Below are 5,545 nucleotides of genomic sequence, written 5' to 3' on the forward strand. Positions count from 1 at the left end.
ATGTCTGGAATCAACAGAAAGACAGAGAGTGTTTTCTAACAGGTAACGTTAAAACTTAAAGCTAAAACTCAGCTGCAACCTAGCAAACGTAATGTCTGACCTACATTACTTTACTTGTTTTCGGTCGTCTATTAAAATGTACACTTTGTGAGTTGCATGTTTGAACGTCGATAAATAGTTTTGAGACAAACTTTTGACGATCCCTCGCAAACATGTTGCTTCCTCTTCACAGCAGAGAAGTGAACCTGCGTTAAAATGGCGCGCTTCCTCCTGAGTGCACTGCCACCTTGCAGAGTTGTTCTGATGCCTTAAAAATGATTGCTATGCAAATCGCGTTCTGAACAAAGAAGTCTGTGATATTTCGTTTGCAGTGGTTTTGTTGCTTAATTTTTTTGCAATTAAATTGCAGATGTCGTTTTTTGACTCATTTTACGTTTACTTCATTTTACTTAATTTACTAAATTGTAATGCATACTGTGCACTAAGAGACTATAAAATATGGTATTATAATTATTTATTAAGTATTCAGATTTTGGTGTGATACAGATGTACAACTATACTAAAGCATAAAGAATATCCTGTCTACTGATGGGTTTTGAAACTATTGCCTAATGTAGTCAAATAGGAAAGTTCAATACTCTGTGGTACTGTGTTGTCTCATTTACCTTATGGTAGTGTAAAGATAAGCTAAAGAAACCATTTGAAAAATTATGGTAGACAAAGATGGCTACTAAGAAAAAAGAAAACCTTGTTGTTAGTCAATGGAGCAGTAGTCGTGTCTCATGGATTGGTTACACTTTATTTTGATGGCTCCCTGTTGACTTCACATTGCAACTATCTGTAGGCCTACAGATTGATATAGGATTATAATTAACTTTCAACTTTGATATCTCAGTTTTTAACAGATCTCTGATAATCTGGGACAAGCTAAGTGGTGTCAGACATTGACGCAGCTGTTATTCATGTATTGAAAGAGGCCAGCAGGTTATAAAAAAAAACTTTATTTTAACGGTTACTTTTTTTAAATTGACGTTTAAAATCTGTTAAAAAAAACAGATATTTAGTGTATTTCGTTTATACAGATTTTCTTTGTTAAATCATGTTACACATTTCAATAAACAGTTTATTGTTGCAATTTTAATACATGGTTTCTGTAATTTAAAAAAACAGGGAAAACACTGTAAAATTTATTGGCAAAAACTGTAAAAAAAAAAACAGTGCATGACTGAGTGCTTTTTTTTACAGTGCATGACATTAGAAGGAAATATCCAGTGTGAAAAATGCAGATGTTTGGTTTATTCTGTGACCATCATCACTTGTATTAAAAGCAAATGTCAATGAACTGTTTGGCAATAACTGCTATTATTCAAGATGTGTCTCATTTGTAGTTTGTTCTCTTGTTGAACCATAAAACAACAAATAACCTATTGAACCTATTGAAAAACAGCACATATTTACTTTAGAATAGGGAACATAATCTGAAGTAATATTGCATTTATTAGTGGGAAATATGCTTGTTAGCTATTAATAATTAGTACAGTACATTGTTAGGACAGAATAAAGGGACTACAAGACAAAAATAAGACAACAACCACTAAAAGCCTTATAAATAGCTCACAATTGTAAAAAAGTCCATAACTAGTCACTTGCAAATGCAGTTATTAGTCAATAATTACTGTCTAATGTATGATCCTTAAAATAAAGTGTTACCATTAATAATACTAACATATGACAAAATAAACTCAGCATAACAATAATAAAATAATGTGTCTATACGTAACACCCACCCAGTTGTCATCTTCCTCCTCACATGAAATGGCATAAATTTAAAAAAAAAAAATCTTTGCAGCAAAATAAACTGATTAACACTTAAATATCACAAATGTTTTGTTTACAAACATGTTTGAATAATGTTCCACATATTTGTGTGGAAATCAAACTGTAATATTTCTCCTGACAATATCACGGTTCGGTGTTGAATGAACTCGCATGAAGATGAAGATGAAAGTAAAAGTCTTTAATATATTCACACAAGGTACTCCACAACAGGAAGGCTTAATACACACGTACACGTTGACGAAACCGGACAAAGAAACACTGAACTGACTACAACTTATATGGGAGAGTAAATGAGGATAATGACAAGACACACCTGCACATAATGACACAATTAAGGGAGACAGAAACTAGCTCAAGGAACATGAGGGATGAAAATGAAAACAAACACAAAAGTCCATGAAGTATGTCAATCACAATTTATTTTCACCAGCTGAACACCTGAGTAACAACATTCAAAGCAGCTGTATCTATGCATACAGGTACAGACATGGAACATATTAAATCATAACAGTAAATTGTTTCAACGACTATAAAATAATTCAATAAGCTGGTTAATGCTGGTGTATAGCTTGTAGAGCTATAAAAACATTCTGTTCATGGTCTTTTTTTTTCTTGACAAAGATGGTTGCACAAAGGCACCTTGCTGGTTAAAATAGTGAAAAGTATAGGTTAATTTGTGATATAACAATATCAGTGTGTTCCAGTAACAGCAACGATACCAGTAACAACACCTACAGTAGTAGGTAAGTAGTAGTAGTACAGACTCATTTCAGTACCTGAAAACTTGTTGTTTGACTATTCTATTCCATTTTGTAGTATATGGGGCTTTTTACAAGACACTGTTTTCAAATAAAAACTGAAAGCTTTATGAATTTTAGCCATTCATTTTTAACACAACAATGCCATTTTGGGGACCTGAGAAAGCAAACTTTTGGAAACTGTTTTTAGAGTGCAAGTTTTTAAAAACAATACCGTTACTGTCTCTGTGTAAACTACACTGTAAAAAAAATCTGACATTTATGGTAAAATACCGGCAGCTGTGGTTGCCAGAACTTCACCGTAAAAAATATGGTAGCAACATTTTAGATTTTACAGACTTAACTTAAATTCACAATAAAATACCGTATTTCATTAACTGATGTAATGTTAATAAACTAAAATATTGAAGTACTAACATCTGTTTTGAACCATTGAAATGCACTGATAACCACCAAAAACTGGTGGTGATGAGAAAGTCACATGATGAAACAAACCTCATCACAAACAGCTTTTCTACGAGCCGAGGAGGGCAATACTTATATATAGAAGGTGCACACAGTGTCATTCACACAAACACTAAACCCCATCATGGTGACACACATGATACTGAAATAATGCAATAAACATTCATTTAACAACATTAGATAAAAGATTAAACCCTATTGTACACAACTGATAAGAAAAAAAAAACTAAGAAGAAACATGTTATTTCAACAAAAAAACATCAAATATGAAGTGTAGAGAATTCTGGGAGTGACAATTTATGGTTTGTCACTGTAAATTATACAATGACTTTTTTGTTTACTTTCAAAAAACGTATTTTTAACGGTATTTAACTGTAAAATTACATTAAATGTCATTACATTTATTCACCGAATATAGTATGAAAACTTACTATTAACCAGTTAACAGGTTTTTACTGTAGCATTTTTACAGTATTTTACTATTAAAAAAATCACAATCATTTTATACAGTGTGCAAAAATGCTAATTTGTGAAAATGGTATGCTGACTGCAGGAATGCCCACCAGAGCTGTTGCCCGTGAATTGAATGTTCACTTCTCTACCATAACCCTACTAGGGCTGGGCGATATGTCAAAAATATCTTATTGATAATCACCTTTAAAAATATCGCGATATCCGATAATATCGCCTACCTAAGCCCCACCTCCACCACGCCCCGCCCCCGCCGAGACAACATTGCCGACATGCACCATAAACACACATTATGTTCAGTTTGGTCTTAATTATTGCTACAAAGTTTGGTTTTATTTTTCTTAGTTTTTGCTTAAACTAACAGAAAACATTAGCTTTCATTTTGGTGTTGCTAATAATTTCCACTCTGTTCTTATCAAATTTGTGTTTGAAATGAATTTCGTTTTGTGAGGAGAACTGTTGAGGAAAAATAATAGAACCACATTTTAAGTTCATCATGGTGAAGTTGGACATTCTGGCGGTGATTGTAATGATAAATGCATGTTGATGTCATATAATAATGTCTTGAATAAAATATGCCTATTTTCCAATGTTTCTTTCTTTTTGGCATTATGTTGTCGCCTGTGACAACCATTATTGCAACCATGGGCGACATTTGACTCTTGAGTCAGGGAAAGAAAGAAAGAAAGAAAAAACTTTTCCGGATGCATCAAAACAATGCCCTACCGTATTGCAATGCATCAAAGCAGTCAATCCAACACAGTCAAGAATAACTTAAAGACATTGGCACTGTTTAGTAAACTAGTAAACTGCTTTGGCTCTTCCTGTTGACTTGAATGGTGATGCTTCTCGTTTGTCAGTTAATGGCCTTTCATTTTTAACTTTTTAACCGCACGCTTCTTTTCTGTTCACTGAAGTTTTCCGTGTCTTTTCCCCGTGTCACTTGAAATGTTTCCATTTTGAATTGTTGTTACCAAAGTCGAGACACGTGAGGAAACATTAATGATCAGTTGTGGGACTATATTCTGTCATAAATAGCATACCATTCATTGCTGAACATTCTACCGTCCGTTACAGAAATGAAATGAAATTACTGGTTGATATGTCCCGATCTCAATAAAGTTTACACGCTTTTGGTCCATGAATTAGATCTCGCTTGGGACGCGGGCTGTCTGTGGAGGTTTGGCCAGGACCGGTTCCAGAATTAAATCAACATATTTTATGTTCCGTCCATTGCCATTCACTGCTATTTCACCCATTTTCACGCTCCATGTAAGTGACGTATCCGATTAACTGTACAGTGCATACTTTTAGGTTAATTTAATTAGCTTACTTCCATTCATCCATTGACAAATTGCCAGCAAAACCTTTATATAAAAAAACGCTCATCTACACATAAGATGACATTAAAAGCTCAAACTTTCAGAAACAAGAGCTCAAGTCTATAGTTAACCTAACGTTACCTCTTATAGATAGCCTTACGGTTGAGATGCTAACGGACTTTTTCCGAAGACACGAAACCATTTCTATGAAGTAAATATTCAACGGAAGCATGTCATTTACATGAAAGAAAGTGTCAGGAACGCTTGTATGTACTATTTGTGTAATTTCAGAGACTAAACTTACCTGAAATCAGTGAAAACAGCAGTGAGAGATGGAGTTGCTGCTTGACAGATGAGCTGCCGCCCCGTTTCCATGGTGACTTCCTCCGCTCCAGTTTAGTGCACGCGCCCATTAAAGCATGTAGAAGTCACGCAGAATTTACGTAAATATCATATATCATATCATATCATATAATAGCTTTAGAAATGGTAAACGTAGTGTAGAAATAACATTGAAAAAACATTGATTAAAAACTAAGGCATATATATATAGGAATATTATATATTTTTTCGTACACATATTTACACATGTATCATGAGGAACAATTTTAAGCTTTATGTTTTATGTATTTTAAAAATTTATTTTCAAAATATATTTAACGGTGCTACATTCCTGTATGGGTGTAATTA

Source organism: Sinocyclocheilus grahami, unplaced genomic scaffold, assembly GCF_001515645.1.
Source record: "Sinocyclocheilus grahami isolate Dianchi unplaced genomic scaffold, SAMN03320097.WGS_v1.1 scaffold2839.1, whole genome shotgun sequence".
Lineage (NCBI taxonomy): Eukaryota > Metazoa > Chordata > Actinopteri > Cypriniformes > Cyprinidae > Sinocyclocheilus > Sinocyclocheilus grahami.